Genomic DNA, 19,693 nt, shown 5'->3' on the forward strand with positions numbered 1-19,693 from the left:
TTACTGCATTAAAAGTTAGGGTATGCGCTCTACTATATATTCATTCTCTTCTATGGAATATAGATTAAACTCAAGGACCTTGAAGCCATTAGGAAATTGTGTGCCCTATTTATTAATTTTAGAAATGGTTTCTTCTAGGATAGGGAAGCAAGGTACTATCCATGTATAGTTGTTGAAGGGCCTATACCATTCATTTGCTCTCCATGGATGGAAGGCATAAAGGGGTGTTGGGGTTGATTGGTTGTCATATAAGTGTTGAGGCTTGAAGATCATCTATGAAGGGATGTTGTTATTCCTACTGCTATTGTAGAAAAAGGGGATAAATGCTTGTCCTTATATTAGCTCATTAGTACTATTTAGGCTAGTTGAGTGCCAATGCACCCCCCAATCTGTGAATTAGAATACTAGGCAAAACCAGTCGAGTCCTTAAAAGGACAATTGATTCCCACCTTAATGCAATTATGTGATATCTTGGGGTAGGTTTACAACTGTGTCTTCTCATTGATTCCTAGCCAAGTAGGGAAATCATTCTTCGAATTACATTGTTGTTAGGATGTGGATGACGATTCAAGTGCATATGCTACCATTGCTAGTTGTTAGGCGATTCAAAACCTCTCCATATTATATATTTGGTAGCAAATTTCTCTCAAAGGCTTGCCCAATGACCTTGCTCTCTATTGAGTTGATGAGGTGGTTTAAAAGCAAAACCACCAATTGGTTTTGTGCATGCATGCATCATTCAAGATTGGCCATAAGATAGGGGCCATATCTTGAACGACTTCACAAGATAGGGGCCATCCTTTGAACCATTCAAGTAAGAGTAGCCTTGTCTCCTCTACTATGCGCTAGTGAAAGGTGAGGTTAACCTTACCATAGCCGAAGGGGCAATGAACAATCCTGTTGGTGTTTGCTATAAAGGTTGTTTCATGAAATGATCATAGGCATAGACATGGATGCATAAAAAATATATCTACAACATACTAGTGCCACCAGGTTATCATCAAGATTCAAAGAACCTATGCTAGGCTGTAGGTTAGCAAGGGCATTATTATCTTTGTTCTTGGCATTGTATGCCGTGCTAGTCCCACCAAACTCCAAACTGTGAATTAGAAACAAAAGTCTAGGTTGTAGCCTTGAGAGGAAGAAGAAAGGAGGATGGTATTATAACATATTATTGAAGGGATATGAGATTGGAGTAATATTAAGATAGAAGAAGAAGATTGTAAGCAGAAAGGAAAAGGAATAAGAATATATGAGAAGGAATAAGCAGAAGATAAAACATAGATATTATTAGTAACTAAAACTAAGTAAACTTAAAGCTTAATTATGTTCTTTCTAATGTGAATTTTTTAAAAAGGCCACTATTACTTCTTACATTGGCAACAAATATTGTATCAAAACCAAGTGAGGTAATGATCTAATGCACAACTCTATTCCCTTATCCATGATCCTTTATGATGGCCAATCAATTCGCAATGCCTAGTATAACTAGATCCATGAATATATATATATATATATATATACAAAATTCCTTGAATTCATTCATATCATAGTTTTACGTGCCTTGGAGTGATCTTAGTTGATCTTCAATGAATTTCATTCTCTCCTCACCAAGGTTTGTTCCATTGCCTTTCTTTTCGGAGCTTCTGTATTAGGTATGTTAATGAAGATCAATGATGGTTGTGTCGAGGCCTAAAGTGGTGGAGGGATGGTATCTTCCATTATAGTTTTTCCCAAAATCTCGGCCCATTTATTTGAGGGTGTGAAAAGCATACAAAATAATATACAAGAAACAAAGTTAAAATTAATATAACAAGCACATCTAATAATGGAACCTGCAGGAAAGTTTGTCACACAAAAGTTTGAGATATTTGCACTTATCAAGATTTCACCATGCCCTTACATTTTTAATTTAGTAGCCTATTAAGAGGTTTCATTCCATATGGGGGACATACTATAATATTTCATGAATTTACTAGAATTTCGTAACTAAGAGCAAGTAGATAGAGGCAAACGAAAGCAAATCTTTATTGTTGTCCAATCAATCATTTATTAAATGGCAAAGCATTTGCATTTTGGGTAGAGCCCTTTGAGAGAACATCATAATACTAGACACAAAAGATTAATTTTTATCATTAGCCATGGATGGAGTTAGCTGTGTCTATGCTTTCTTAGCCACTAGGTACATTGCTTGAGTTGATAAGCCAATTTGCTGAATGACGGGGTCTAACATCACCAATCGGTCTTGCATGGCATGATATACCCCTTAAAACCACGCTTGAGCTTTTCCCTAGCATCCCTTGTTATTAGTTATTGTATGGCCAACTACTCATCCCTGACTGAAACTTATCAAAAATTCCATCTCATTGATGTATACACTCTATTTATAAACATCTTTATGCTTTTATGAACCATTCTTCTATTTTTCCTCTAAATCCATTCTCATCATCTAGTTCAAAGTCCCTATCCAATTCACTTGTGCTTCTGCTTCTTCTCATTGACATGCTCCAATTTAAAGTTTTTAGCCTCTAGAATGCTCTTTCACTTCCTCAAATTTTGTTTGTACTCATCAATCCAATTCTTGTTCCAAGTTTTCATTGGCTTAAGCCAACTCATAGATGGGATTGTCAGCTTGCTATCTACCTTAAACTTATTCTTTCAACTACTGATTTTTAGACTACATCTCTTTATGCTTATGTTTTTTTCTTTAATTGTTGGACCTTTTATTCCCACTCTTGATGGTAGACTCCTAACGAGCCTAGACTTCTTTGTATTAGTCTTGCACCTCATCAGGTTGTGGCAAAGGCTTATCTGAGCCTAATGCTTGGGAACCCTTTGTCACTTTCCTCTTGTTTATGCTACATTGGATATCCCTTTGTTGTCAAACTTGAGCCACTCTCTTCTTTATAACTTGGATGGAACAAGTTGCTTTCGCTTCATTAAATCTCTTTAGAATTGCTTAATCCTTGTAGTGGAACTAGAACTATGCAAGGTCATGGCTTGGGGAATGAACTAATGTTGATCCATTTGATAAAGTGCTAAAGTTGGAGCATAACTATACATCCTTTAGTGGTAAATAGTAGGATCTAGGAGAATTGTCCACATCACATTGACAAGGGCTTAAGTAGCATGCAAACTACATAGAATAGGGCTATTGTCTACTTTTTCATTGCTATAACATTATACCACTCTCCTTATGATGTTTCTTCCATGGGATTGAGTGAACTTTGCTAAAGGGCTCTCACCCCTCTATTAAGAACTTCGTTGATTTTTTTGAGTCCGATCACTGTTTTGATGCTGGCAAAGTACCAGTATCTTATGTGTACATTTAGTGTGTGAACATGGTTTCATTTCAACATGAACATAAGATACTGAAAAATGGATGCCAGCGGGGACATAAAGCTCACACACTCCTGGTGAATTCCATGGAAAATGAAGAGCAAAAGAAGATGACATTTTAATGTTATCTCTATTGCATTTAGTTTTATTGATCTGTAATAATGCATGCATTTGCATGATATGGATTGATTGCTCAGACGACCTTAGATTGACCTTTGGAACCTAACCACTCACATAAACCTTTTTCAAAAATTGCCTAAATCACATAAAGGTTTTCAAAATAAATTAAGGTAAAAAATTAGGGCTTACAAAGACTTCGGTTGACCGACGTTAGATTTTTTAGGCAAAATATTAATTATGAATGCTCTCGGTCGAACGACCAATATAAGCTTTAATTAGCTTGGTTGATCAAATCGGTCAGAAATTCAAAAGTTTGACTAAGCCTTGGTCAATCGACCGATTTGCATTATAATGCTTCGATCGACCGAACAAGTTAGAAGTCAACATGTTGACTTCGCTCGGTGTCGACTGTTTGGTTTTGAACGCACCATCCTCGGTTGACCGAACCATAAAGTGTCTGACACGCCAAGTACTTGGTCGACCAAACCATGTAGTTCAAGTTAGCATTGGTCGACCGAACCATATGAACGGTCAACCGAACCTAAGCCATGGTCGACCGAACCTACGAAGGGTTTAAAATCGCCCTGATACGGTCGACCATATCCTTAGTCCAAATTTGCCCTAGTCGACCAAACTTACAAAAGTGGTCGACCGAACCTTGACCTAGGTCGACCGAACCTCTCGGGTTCCAAATTTTTTAAGGGCTTAAATGCAATTAACTTTTAATTAAATAATTTGAAAAATACCCAGTGTGTCCCTAACGGTCATATTTTTCTAGAAAAAACTATAAATACCTCTTCATTTGCTTTGATTAGCTAAAATTTTTTCTCTAATTCATTGTTAATCAAAGTTTCTCCAAAACATTTTTTATTGTTAAAATCATTCTTTTGGGGCAAAATCTTTTATACAAATCTCTCAAACTCTCTTTCATGCTTTTATTTCAAAATCTTTTTTGAAGAGAGTATTTTATTTAGGACGTTTTATTTGCATATACTCTCACTTGTTATTTATTTCTCGAAAATCATTTTTGAGAGTATTACTTAGGTTTTGTTCCGGTTATTTCTTTGATAAATATTTTTTGGAGAAAATTATTTACAGCACAATATTTTCTTGAACTTAAATTCCTAGATTCTCCAAATATTCTTTATTTGCAAAAATATTTATAGGAGAACATAATACTCATTTTCCATATATATATTTTATTTGTGCAAAAACTACTTGAAAAGCAAACCCTAGGTTCTCCTATATTGAAATATATTTTTGGGAGAAAATTTCATTAGGGTCATATCTTTGAGTATTTTATCAGACACATCATTTCTCAAAGATTGAAAATATTGTTTTGAGAAAACACCATTTCTCTACTAAGCATAACTCATATAATTAGAGAGTACATGTATTGAGCTTTAATATATACATTTTTGCTTGTATTTAGAAGCATGTTCATATGTGCAAAAAATATTTTTAATGTATGGGTTGGGTTCAGTTCGAAATTGAACTGGGGAGTCTCATCCCCGTAAGTGAGATCGGTTGGGTTCAGTCTGATAAATTGAACTGGAGAGTCTCCGCCCTGTAAGGGAGACAAGTTGGGCTCAACCTTATAATTGAACTTGGGTTTACCTAGCCTCGTAAGAAGAGGTTGTAACGGCTTCTGCTCCACCCGTTTAAGTGAGTAGGGTTAGTGTAATCCTTGGGGGGTATGTCCAAGGTGGGGACATAGGCTAGTTTGGCCAAACCTCGATAGCAAATATTGTGTGTCACTCTCTCTCTCTCTCTCTCTCTCATTTATATTTTCGCACTTAAATTTCTGTATGTGTATGTTTGTTTATTCACGGTTACAATTATTTGCATGCACACATTTAAATTAAATAAGATTTACTGCACACGTGTATGCCTAAACTCATAGTTTAATTATTTTACATACACGCGTGTAAAAACCTAAAAAATTAAAATGATTAAAACAATTAAGGAAAAATAATAAATAAAATTAATTAGTTAATTAAAATTATTAATCAATTAATTAGTTAAATATTATTAATTTGATGAATTAAATAAATAAATAAAGAGAAATAATAGGAAGAAAAAAAAAAGAAAAAAAATTTGAAATAAGATATATATATATATATATATATATATAGGTAAGTTATTATGATATATATATAATATCTATAAGTTAAAGTTTTATATATATAAAGTAATGAAGAAGAAGAAGAAGTTAATTTTTTTTTTTTTAAGAACAGACTCACGCATCCCTCCCTCTAAAACTCCTTTTGCGTACCTCAGCTCATGTTCGTCCCCGTCTCTTTCTCTCTCAATTTCTCGACGAGTTTGCGACGGATCGAGAAACGGAAGGTGTCGTTGGATTCCTGGTTCCATTGCCGATTTCTACTGGAGTAGATTTGTCGTGGGAACGACTTAGATACTGCTCTTGAGGAAAGGTAATTTTTTCCTATATTCCTAATTTCTTTGTAAATATGCGGTTAAATCGACGATTGGGCACCACCACATGGTCCTAATCACGGTTGTCATCATTTTGGCGTAGGTAAACTTCTAATTGAGGTTTTCTAGGCCTCACTCCAAAGCGAAAGTGAGATTTGAAAAATTTGGTAAATTGGGTATATTTGCGGGTATTACTATTTATTTTGGAATTATGACCCTAGGAAATATTTAAATAGTATTTTATTTAGGATTAATTTAATGGAACTAGGGTTTTTGATTTAGGATCCGGGTGAGTGCCGCAGATATTTTTCAAAGTCCTTGTTGGCATAGTTCAAGAAATCAGGTAAAGGGAAAAATATATATTAAACCAGAATTTTTATGAATTTAATGAAAAAATAAATTGTGTTATATATACGTGTATATGTTTCGGTATGTGTAAAATGTCAACTATTTAAATTATATTTTTCAAGTTTAGGGTTGTTTATTAGATATGTATATGTGAAAATGAACTGATGAAAGTGGGAAATATTTTCAGGATAATCATGTAAGAAATGAAAGGTATTTTCAGTTGGTTGACTTATTTTACAGGCAATGTATGAATTTTATTGTTAAATTGCGTGGCATGAGATTCTGTGGAAATATATGTTAAATGTATGAGATGCAAGCTAAGTAAGTAAGACATTATGAATAAAATGTGATATGGACAGTGTTACTTGTGTATGTTAAATGCAATCATGTAAACGTAAGACAGCTGAAAGACAGCCATGTTAGCAGATTCTAAAGCATTTCTATGTGGACTAACTGTAGCAGATTCTAGCGCATTTCTATGTGGACTAACAAATGATGGCTAAAGAGCAGCTGTAGTACGAAGGAATGAAATGAAAATGTTGTGCAATGAAATGACAATGCAATGAAATGAAATGTGAAACGTGAATGATACAAATGGGAAAGAGTCTCTTAAAGTGAAACATAATGAAATGTTAAGTTATGAACATGAAATGATGTGAATGATTGAATAATGATAGAAAGAATGGTGTATTATGATATTAAAAATATGTATGTACGTAGAACATGTTATGATTGGGCGAAGCGTACTTATTGCTTGAGGGCTTGCTGAGTAAGGCGAGTGCACTAGTAGCTACAGATGTGACAGTAGCTGCATAACGTACTAGAACAGAGAGAATCTACTTGTATGGGCAGGTAGATTTCCCTATCCTTAGTGCCTTTGCCGGTAAACTATTGTTGAACTGTGTGAGTACGAGATTAATTTTACACTTGAAGGCTTACTAAGTAAGGTGAGTGCTCCGGTATGTTTTAACTGTGATCTTAGGGTTACCTAAGTATCAGAGCAGAGGGGTGCTACTAGTATGGACTGGTAATCACCCCTATCCTTGGGTAATCTCGTGGGTAAATCTCTGCATGTGATTGTTGAGGTTTAGAAAATGGTTTTAATGTTATGATAATGATTTGCAAATGTATTTAAAATGATATCTATATACCTCATATTAGCCACACGCTGTGTTTAATATATTGTTTCTTCCCTTACTGAGATGTGTCTCACCCGAATATGAATTTATCTTTTTCAGGATTTCCTCGAGATTGAGCTTTGAGAGCTCAAGGTTTTTATAGCATTATTGGGAAATAGAAAAATAAAAGGTTATATTCCTATGTTAGTTTTGGGGAATGTAAATGTTTATGTTTTACGTCCTTATGTTTTAAGTCCGTGAAGAAAAGAATGTTTGTGAACATACTGAAATGTTTTGGAGATATATGTAATTATGGAAATGCAGGTGTTGAAGGATATTATGGTCTATGGATAGAACTAGGAAACTCTGGTATTATTTGTATGATTGAGGTTTATAGTTGTGTTTTCTGCTGCGTATGTATGATTTAATTATGGAATATTAGGGATTTTATCAAGTATAACGCGCTGAACCTGGGTTTAAGGGTTCGGGGCGTTACAACGCATGTGCATTGAATGAGATATGATTTGTGGGGAATCAGCGAAATGTTTAAATTAACCAAAAAGTTTTTAAAACCCAATTCACCCCCCTTTTAGGATCACACTAATTCCAACAAACTCTAAGAGATCTTGAGATTGAACAATGTCCGACTAACCAAAAGACATACAACAACTGAGTGTAGCATTAGAGGACTCCCTCACCCCTTTTTCTTAAGCAATTTCTTATATTTAGGACTATCTTTCTTATGAACCCTTTTCTTAACTTTATTGTCATTTAGCTTCATTAGCACATCGTTAGCCTTCTTCCCTTTAGAGCCACCACCTTCGTCCTTTTTATCATTCCATTTATCATAGACCACCATACTAGCACTTTCACGCTCTCGTTCTTCAATTTCTCCTTACCTTGAACACACATAGCTAAAAGTTCATCGACAAACAATTTCACCCTTCACATATTGTAGGAAATCTTAGAAGGACTATATTTAGACATACAGAGAATTGAATATATGATATGTGTAGTAACTCGATCAAATATATATATATAAAATAAATAAAGAGATATTTTAGAGGAGATATTTTGGAGAAGATATTTTGAAAGGAGATAATTTGAGATATTTATATATAAATATCTTGGAGGAGATATTTATTTTGATTACTTAAAGGCTAACTTAGGTTTTTCTTTATAAACTTTCATTCTCTCTCTCTCTCTCTCTCTCTCTCTCTCTCTCTCTCTCTCTCTCTCTTTAAGATTTCCAAGCTGTGTGTTGCTGGAATCGACGATCCGACGTCGCTACGTGGATCAGGGAAGGAATCTCTACAAGTTCTACGGATTAGAATTTCATTTCGGAGATTTTCAAGTTTTTCTCGAAAATCGAGGTAAATGTCGATTTTTGCTTTTGGTCCAGTTGATTTGTAGTATACGAGATTATACTTAAGTGTTGTTCTTCGAGTATTAGGTTTCGGGGTTTTCGTGCCGTTGTTTTGAACCGTTTAGGTTTGGGGTTCGGAAAGCTAGGGCTTGAGTTACGGGTCATTTTGGACTCCAATTCACACGCAAGTAAGGGGGTTATGTTAATACAGTGATTTATACAATATGAATCGATTGAAATGTTGAAATAACTTTTAGATATAGAGTTACGACGGTTTTAGGGTTTCCAGGTCTCGGTTCGGTAAACTGGCTTTATTTTCAAAACCAACTGGTCAAATTCAAATGTTATATTTTTAGAATATTGTACTTATCATTTTGGACCTTTTCACAGGTTGGAAATGTTGTTTTCGTTGTTTAAAACCCGTACTATGATATTAACTATTTATATTTACTTTCGGGTTGTTTTCTAATGTGGAAAACTGTGTGGCAGGTGTTGATGTTGTGAAATACTGGAACTGTTGTGAAAATGCAGGAAGTTTATTTAACGGTTACGGGCCGGATTTCACGTAATGATGTGTTTCTTGAAATGATTTCAAAAGAGTTTAAATTGTTTAAATTGCACGATATGCTTTAAAAACCATAGGGACTGATAGTGTAGGCACGAATCCGTTGCCAGTGAGGGTACCATACTTTTGATTTATATGAGCCTACGTTGTATTACGATAGTAGGGGTGGTCTTAGTGTGAGTTTGCCTCTTGATCGTGTACCTAGGTTGTATTGAGACAATAGGGGCAGTCAACCCCGATTGTGGGGATTTATACATGGTATAGAGTTTGAGGGCATGTCCTATCCTACATATCTGTACATTTATGTAATTGTTGTTATACACTATGGGGCTGTTCATATGATGAAAATGGGCTACGTATTTTACAATTATGGAAATGATGATTATATATGTTTATGTTTTTATTAAACACATAAAGCATGCTGGCCACACACTGTATTTAGCTTAATCGTCCCTTACTGAGAGGTGTCTCACCTTATCATACAAACTGTCTTTTCAGGTCCTTATCGAGGTTGAGATTAGCAAGGACTGGGGCAGGGTAGCGATCTGTTTTTGAGTGAGCATCTCGATGAGCTCGATTTTGTAGGTTATGTTATAGGTTTTCAGAGCTTGTAAAATGTTGAAGACTCGAGGATGTGTCAGGTATCATGTAGTATTGTATATGGATGTTGAAATAGTTGTATGTATCTATCAAGTAGTTAGAACTCTGGTAATAGTTTGATGGATGTTTATGTCTTCTGCTGTGTATATATCTATTGAGAAGTATATCAGGTACACAGACGTCACTACAGTATCACCTGGGCCGTAAGTTGGGACCGGGGCATTACAGGTGGTATCAGAGCCTAGGTTTGCTAGGTTCTGCAAACTTTGATGGTCAGTGAGTAAATTACTAGAGTATTTGCTGTAATGAGATATAGTTAGAGAGTTAGTCAGGTTTTAGTCTGGAGGCTTGGAGGCAGGGGTTCCTTCGACGGTCTTCTGTGCTTTTTCGAGAATGACGATTTCAAGAAAATCATAGTAAATCCATTGATGATTTCATTTCTAGGTTGAGAGACTTGACTCGGATGTCAAGATGAGAGGTTAGACAGTCTAGTGTGTATGGGCTGTCGGTGTCTCGAATACGTGTTGTTTAATCTTCTTGTTCCATATTTGCATTTATTGTGTTAAATGTGGAATGATTAAGTTGGCTTTTAATTGTGTATAGGATGGAACCCAGAGGGAAGAGGATTATGGTAGGAGGCGATAATCACATGGATGCCTCCAGTGAGGATGAGATTGAGGCTTATGTGTTCCTCCGCGATATAGCGAGGCAGGCTAGGAAGGAACCCAGGAGGGGTTCTAGGGAGTAGGATCAGATGGTTGCAGATAGAGGCTGCACGTACCAGCATTTCTGCAGAACGAATCCACCGAAATTTTCGGGAGGGCTGAACCTGATTGCGGCGGAGGATTGGTTACAAGAGATGGAGGATTTGCTGGAGGTGTTTGGGTGCACAAAGGAACAGAAGGTTAAATACGCTGCCCTTAAGATGGTGGGGGAGGCTAAGAGATGGTGACGATCAGCTAGGCTAGTCGAGAAGCAGTGCTCAAGGTATGTGTCGACTACGTGGAGTCGCTTCAGGGAGGTGTTCTTCGCACGATACTTCCCCATCGCCACCCATGAGGCGAAGTTTGAGGAATTCCTCCACTTGACTCAGGGATCGATGCCGGTGCAGCAGTACGCAGCTAGGTTCGTGGAGTTATCTCGGTTTGCACCTCACATGGTTTCAGATGAGCCGAAGAAGGCTCGTATGTTTGAGAGGGGCCTGAAGCAGGCTATACGCACACAGGTGGCAGCGTTGATGATCCAGGGCTTTTACGAGCTTGTGGATAGAGCCATGGCGGCTGAAGCCAACATCCAGGACAGGGAGAGAGGCGAATTAGAAGAAGAGGAGGCCTTTTCCCCAGAATTCGCAGTCAGGCTCCGGCAAGAGTTATTGGAAGAAGTCTGGTGGTCCTTCAGGCCAACAGCAGCAGCAGTCGGGATCTTAGGCTTCCCAGGGTAGTTCAGAGAAGCCAATGTGTCCCAAGTGCCAGAAACAACATTGGGGTGAGTGCAAGTCTCGATTCATAAGCTGTTACGGGTGTGGGGAGTCAAGGCATCTGATACAAACTGTCGGGTGATAGTGACTCTCCCTTCAGTACAGGCTCAGAACCGGGGTGGTAACCAGGGAGGCACCGCTTAGGCTAGGGTGTACTCGATAACGCCGAGCGATGTAGAGAACGCCGATAATGTGGTGACAGGTACCATTTATAGCTTATCATATAATGCTGTAGTTCTTTTGATTCGGGTGCAACCCACTCCTTTATATCTTGAAAATTTGTTAAATGGTGTGGAGTGGAGGCTCAACCGTTAGAGGTCAAGTTAGGTGTGGATACGCCATCAGGGTTAGTGGTGGTATGTAGTAGAGTGGTTAGGGATTACCCGATAGAGATTCAAGGGAGGAGGCTGCTTGCCAGTCTAATCATGTTTGATATGCATGTGTTTGATGTAATCCTAGGGATGGATTGGCTGGTATCCAATTTTGCGAGTATTGACTGCCGTAGGAAGGAAGTAGTGTTTAGGTCTCCCAAAGAGCATGAATTTCTATTTGTTGGGCTGTGTGCGCGTTCTGCACTACGAATCCTCTTGGCGATGCAGGCGAGATAGTTGCTTTTGGAGGGTTGTCAGGGATACTTGGTGAGTGTGAAAGAGTCACCTAAGAAGGGATTGAAGTTGGAGGATATCCCGGTGATGAGGGAGTTCTTCGATGTCTTTCCTAAAGACTTGCTAGGCTTGCCTCCAGACAGGGAAGTGGAGTTTGCTATTGAGTTAGCACCAAGGACGACACTAATCTCTAAGGTGCCTTACAGGATGGCTCCAGCTGAGTTGAAAGAGCTAAAGGAGCAGTTGCAGGAATTTTTGGACAAGGGGTTCATCAGGCCGAGCGTGTCATCCTGGGGTGCGCCTATGTTGTTTGTGAAAAAGAAGGACAAGTCGATGAGGATGTGTGTCGATTACTGGGAGATCAATAAGGTGACTGTGAAGAACAGATATTCGTTGCCTCGGATTGATGACTTGTTTGACCAGTTGCAGGGCACTGAGGTCTTTTCGAAGATCGATTTGCTGTTCGAGTATCACTAGCTGAAGGTGAAAGTAGAGGATGTATCGAAGACTGCTTTCTGAACTCGTTATGGCCATTATGAGTTTTTGGTTATGTCGTTTGGTTTGACGAATGCACCTACAACATTCATGGACTTGATGAACAAAGTGTTCCATGAGTACCTGGATAAATTCGTGGTGGTGTTCATCGATGACATCTTGGTGTATTCGAAGAGTCTAGAAGAGCATGATGCTCATCTTAGAGTAGTCCTTCAGGTACTTAGAGAGAAGGAAATATTTGCTAAATTCAAGAAATGCGAATTCTAGCTTGAACAAGTTGCATTTCTAGGACACGTGGTGTCCAAGGAGGGAATTTCAGTTGACCCAGGTAAAGTTGAGGCGGTAGTTGATTAGGCGAGACCAAGGAACGTGCATGAGGTTCATAGTTTCTTAGGTCTAGCTGGGAATTATCGCCAGTTTGTCGAGGTCTTTTCTAAGTTGTCGAGCCCTTTAATGCAACTTACTAGGAAGGGTAGTAGGTTTGCGTGGACTGGAGATTGTGAGCAAAATTTTTAAGAGTTGAAGCGGTGCTTGGTCACGACTCTAGTGTTGACCATTCCATCAGGGGATGGTGGCTTCGTGATCTACAGTGACGCATCCCTAAAGAGACTAGGTTGTGTTTTGATGCAACAGGGTAAAGTAGTTGCCTATGCTTCTCGTTAGCTCAAGGAGTACGAGAAGAATTACCCTACGCATGATTTGGAGTTGGTATCAGTTGTGTTTGCTCTAAAGATCTGGCGGCACTATCTGTATGGTGAGAAGTGCGAGATCTTTACTGATCATAAGAGTATCAGATACTTCTTCACCCAGAAAGAGTTGAATATGAGGCAGTGCAGATGGCTCGAATTGATCAAAGACTACGACTGTACCATTAGCTATCACCTCGGAAAAACTAATGTGGTAGCTGATGCGCTGAGTCGAAAGTCAGTGGAGGCGTCGGTTTCAGCAGTTGTGGACGGGGATCCCCAGGCCTTCGTTGCCAGGTTGGTGGTTTAGCCAACCTTACGAGAACGAATCACAGCTGCTCAGTTGAATGACGCGGAGTTGATAAAGATTGTGGAGAAACTACAGAGCGAACCACATTCAGACTTTAATGTCTTTAAGGATGGAGTTCTCAGATTCCACACCAAGCTGTGTGTATCAAATGTCGTAGAGATAAAGATGATGATTCTATAGGAGGCTCATCGCTCTCTCTATACTATTCATCTAGGGGGCACAAAAATGTATAGAGATCTGCGAGAATCGTTCTGATGGAGTAATATGAAGAGGGAACTGGCCGGGTTTGTTGGGCAATGCTTGACATGTCAGCAGGTGAAGGCTGAGCCTTATAGACCAGCATGACCACTACAACAGCTTGACATTCCCAAGTTGAACTGGGAACACATCTCGATGGATTTTGTTTCAGGGTTGCCTTCAATGGTGCACGGACAGAATGCTATCTGGATGGTGGTGGATCGACTGACGAAGATGACACACTTCATTCTAATTATAGTAAGCTATTCTATGAATAGGCTAGCAGAGTTGTATGTACAAAAGGTAGTACAGCTCCATGGCGTCTCGGTGTCTATCGTTTCAGATCAAGACCCACGTTTCACGTCTCAATTTTGGAAGGGGTTGCAGGATGCCTTGGGGTCATAGCTTACGTTCAGCACGACGTTTCACCCACAGATGGATGGGCAGTCTGAAAGGATGATTTAGATTTTGGAGGATATGCTGCGGGCATGCGTGTTGGATTTTGGTAACAGTTGGATTCGATATCTACCGCTCGTAGAATTTTCTTATAACAACAGCTACCAGACCAGTATTGAAATGACACCATATGAGGTCTTGTATGGTCGTCGGTGCCGAACTCCGTTGTACTGGGATGAGGTAGGTAAGCGGTAGATTTTGGGACCGGAGTTGGTTCAGTAGACCTCTACAAAGGTCAAGCTTATCAGAGAAAGGATTAGATCATCTTAGAGTCGGCAGAAGAGTTATGTCGATACTTGCCGACGGGAATTGAAATTTGATATTGGAGATATGGTATTTCTGAGGGTTGCTCCTATGAAAGGAGTGATGAGGTTCGGGAAGAAGGACAAGTTGAGTCCTCGGTACATTGGGCCATTCGAGATCCTGGAGAGGATAGGTCCAGTTGCTTATCGGGTAGCCTTACCTCCGACCTTATCTAGGGTGCATGATGTGTTTCATGTGTCGGTGCTGAGGAAGTACGTGCTAGATCCGTTGCACGTGATCAGTTATGAGTCCTTAGAGATCAGTGAAGCACTAGCTTATGGTGAGGTACTAGTTTAGATTTTTGATTAGAAGGTACGAAAGTTGCGTACCAAGGAGATACCATTGGTAAAGGTGTTATGGCGTAACCACGCGATTGAGGAGGCTTCTTGGGAATTAGAGGCCAAGATACATTAGAAGTATCCTCAACTATTCAGAGATGTTCAGAGTTAGACAGGTAATGTAGATATGTGAGTGTATCCCTTTTTGTTTAAGGTAAGGGTATGTGGATTGTCTCTGGGAGAGTTTGTATATGTAATGTGAGCTTTGGAGACTATTGTATATAACCACGATATTCTTCCGCCATAAGTGAGGGTAGGTAATAAATTTGGGATGAGGCTGCTATGTGGGTGGCCGCCGGCTCTTCCTAGAGACAGAGCAGTTAGAGTTCAAACGATGTGATAGGAACAGTTAGCAAATTTCGAGGACGAAATTTTATAAGGAGGGGAGATTGTAGTAACCCGATCAAAAAATATATATAATAAATAAATAAAGAGATATTTTGGAGGAGATATTTTGGAGAAGATATTTTGAAAGGAGATATTTTGAGATCTTGGAGGAGATATTTTTTTTGATTACTTAAAGGCTAAGTTAGGTTTTTCTTTATAAACTCTCTCTCTCTCTCTCTAGGATTTCTAGGCCGTGTGTTGCCAGAATTGATGATCCGACGTTGCAACGTGGATTAGGGAAGGAATCTCTACAGGTTCTACGGATCAGAATTTCATTTCAGAGATTTTCGATTTTTTTCTTGAAAATTGAGGTAAGGGTTGATTTTTGCTTTTGGTCCGGTTGGTCTGTAGTATATGAGATTATACTGGAGTGTTGTTCTTCGAGTATTAGGTTTTGAGTTTTCGTGCCATTGTTTTGAACTGTTTAGGTTCGGGGTTTAGAAAGTTAGGGCTTGAGTTCCGGGTTGTTTTGGACTCCGATTCATTGCAAGTAAGGAGATTATGTTAATACAGTGATTTATACAACATGAATCGATTGAAATGTTGAAATAACTTTTAGATATCAAGTTACGGCGGTTTTAGGGTTTCTGGGTCTTGGTTCGTTAAACCAGCTTTATTTTCAAAACCAATCGGTCAAATTTAAATGTTATATTTTTAGAATATTATACTTGTCATTTTGGACCTTTTCACCGGTTGGAAATGTTGTTTTCGTTGTTTAAAACTCGTACTATGATATTAACTGTTTATATTTACTTTCGGGTTATTTTCGAATGTGGAAAATTGTGCGGCAGGTGTTGATGTTGTGAAATACTGAAACTGTTGTGAAAATGCAAGAAGTTTATTTAACGGCTAGGGGCCAGATTTCACATAATTATGTGTTTTGTGAAATGATTTCAAAAGAGTGTTTAAATTGTTTAAATTGCACGATATGCTTTAGAAACCTTGGGGATTGATAGTGTAGGCACGGATCCGTTGCCAGTGAGGGCACCATACTTTTGATCTATATGAACCCAGGCTGTATTGAGACAATAAGGGCGGTCTTAGTGTGAGTTTGTCTCTTGATCGTGTACCCAGGCTGTATTGAGATAGTAGGGGCGGTCGATTGTGGGGATTTATACATGGTATAGAGTTTGAGGGCGTGTCATATCCTGCATATCTATACATTTATGTAATTGTTGTTATATACTGTGGGGCTGTTCATATGATGAAAATGAGGTACGTATTTTACAATTATGGAAATGATGATTATATATGTTTATGTTTTTGTTAAACACGTAAAGCATGCTGGCCACACATTGTATTTAGTTTAATCGTCCCTTACTGAGAGATGTCTCACCCTATCATACAAACTGTCTTTTCAGGTCCTTGTCGAGCTTGAGATTAGTAAGGATTGGGGCAGGGTAGCGATCTGTTTTTGAGTGAGCATCTCCACGAGCAAGATTTTGTAGGTTATGTTATAGGTTTTCAGAACTTGTAAAATGTTGTAAGACTCAAGGATGCGTCGAGTATCATACAGTATTGTATATGGATGTTGGAATAGTTGTATGTATCTATTAGGCAGTTAAGACTCTGGTAATAGTTTGATGGATGTTTATGTTTTTCACTGTGTATATATCTGTTGAGAAGTATATTAGGTAAACAAACGTCACTATAGTAACACTCCAGCCGTAAGTTGGGACCGGGGCGTTACAATATGTACTAAAGATGACATAGAAATCTCAATATCACTTTCACGCTCTCATTCTTCGATTTCTCCTTACCTTGAACACATGTAGCTAAAAGTTCATTAGAAAGACTATACTTAGACGCACAGAGAATTGAATATATGATATGTACTAAAGATGATATAGAAATCTCAATATCTAAGGACCTTTACTAAGAACCAATTCCCCTTGTTCCCATAATGGACTCATATATGCTCCTATGATTTTTGTATTTCATGTTTGACACAACCTTGTCATTGGGATGCTAGTAGATGCCTTATAAGAATGGTCAAATAGATCATCTATAAACTTCATGAATATCTTCACATTATTACCATCTGTGATGGAGCCCTAGTGCTCTAATTTATTTAAGGCAATGTAAAGCATTGAATTCACCTAACTATAGTAATAATAGAGTTACATTTAAATATCAAACCAAAAGATTCCATAATGTGAGCATATGAATTCTTTTGCCTTGGTGTTTGATTCATTATCTTATTCTAATTAAGTGAATAAAAGTAATCACTTCTTTCTGGGGTCAAGTAATTACTTTTACTAATGTAATTACAAATTATATTGTCATTTTACTTCATATAAACTTATGACTAATTTTCTAAATGTGATATATAAAACCTAAATGCCACACATTCTTATCATCATAGCTTAAGACACCGTGACAATTCTCAAACACAATAATGCTCCCAAAATTAATATGACATTTAACATATACATATGCATATATATATATATATATATATATATATATATATATATATAATTTTCTAAAACATACATATATGGCGAGAATCCATATTAAAAATAATAATCATATTGAAATCATAGATCATGACAAGTTACTAAACGAGATCTTATTAATTAAAATATAAAAAACGTATGCTATTACAAAGTTGATCTAAATGATGAATATCATGAATTAAAGGGGTACTCTGATACATGTAAGATATACTCGATATGAAACTAAAGCCTACGATTGCCTATCATAGTTAATATACAATAGAGTAATGATATTAAGTTTCATCCATTGTTGCTCAAGAGATAAGACTTGAAAATTGATACAAGTTTTCAAGCAACTAACTCACAATGACATAATAATTTTCTAGCACACATATACATACATAGTTTTCTTAGGATCTTCAATTATGATATATAAAAAGCCTTTTATAATTAAAAGACTAGGGACTCTATTTAATTGTGTATGAAAGATTAAAAGACTTCCTCTCCCAGAAAAGAAGCCACAAAAATAATATACATACATCAACCTTACACCTTACTTGTTTTGCGACTCTTTTCTATTATGTGTGTTATGATGTTTGTTTGCTTTATGTACTATTTGTTTGATGAATAAAAATTTAATAAAGGCATGTGGGACACCTAATGGTCCAATAGCATGGATTCCCAAACGGGCACAAGGGAGTAGGAGGCAGCCTTCCTATTGTGCAATGTGCACTTGTCTCTCCCAATAGCATTATAGCAATAATGGGGACAGAGTCCTCTCCCAACCCAAGGAAGCTGCCCTCTTCACATGGCCTCCTCCAACATCCTTGTAAGATTAGAAAACCATTTCTGTATAATTAATAATTGGAAGGAGCCAGCTGGGTGTGCATGTGGGTTGTGGAGGTTGGCTTCTTAATCAGAGAGCATCCCCAGTTGGCTCATGGGCAGGAAATGGCCTTTTCTGGTGGCACCCAACCCAATCATTGGTGAAGAATCACTCCCATGACCTTTCCTCCATCCCCCTCCCACCAAAGAATGATTGATGAATAATCCTTTCCCCCCCCCCCCCTCTGTCTCTCTCTCTCTCTCTCTCTCTCTCTCTCTCTCTCTCTCTCTCTCTCTCTCTCTCATGGAATTATAAAGTATGACAAAATAACTGTTTTTTTTTTTTTTTTTGGATAATCGTGAGAACTCCGGCCATCGACGCGTCACTCTTCGGACCTCCCGATGTGACACCAAACTCACGGGTCGACGACCTTCCCCCTAGTTACATAGCAACATAGTATGATAAACAAGAAAAAAATATAGTATTTGATGTTTTCTTTTAGTATGATGGATAGGCTATTCTTAAATTTTATTATAAGAATATTTTTATTAGTAGATATTTCTTAAATTTCATATTGATTAAAATGGTTTACAGAGTAATTTATTTTTAAATTTAAAAATATTCTAAATATAGTGATAGAGGGAGAATCACACTCAAAACACTTTCTCCACCTTTACGGACACCAATTTAATTATAAAAATAGTGAATATATATTTGGTGTTAAATTAATATAAATTAATAAATGAGCCCTTAACCAATAAAGTACAATTAATTAATTATAACATATTTTCTGTAGATTTAAATAATTATGGATAAGAGCATATACTTATAGTTCTCCATAAATTTGCTAATTTTAGCACTCTACATTATTTTAAATTTTTATTTAGTTATTCTTTTATCAATTAGAGGCCTACGCTTAGGGTTGTAAATGAGTTGACCATCCTCAAGCTTGTTTATTAAATCTTTAAATAAGATTGTGCTTCAACTGAACTTAAATCAAGATTGAATTTGCTAAAGGTTGTTCGTTTATGAAAAGAAGCAAGTCGTATAAGTCTTTACCAAACCGAGTTACTATTTTGCTCATGAATGGTTTGGTTCTTTTGGAGTTTTTCACTATGAAATATGAAAGATTCTTAGGCTCTCTTTGGAACTTGGAAAATGTGAGGGAAAGGAAAGGAAAAATAAATAAATCTAATTTCTCCAGTTTGGTTATCAAGAAAATTTAAAAAGAAAATGAAAAATA

Source organism: Malania oleifera, chromosome 4 (genome assembly GCF_029873635.1).
Source record: "Malania oleifera isolate guangnan ecotype guangnan chromosome 4, ASM2987363v1, whole genome shotgun sequence".
Lineage (NCBI taxonomy): Eukaryota > Viridiplantae > Streptophyta > Magnoliopsida > Santalales > Ximeniaceae > Malania > Malania oleifera.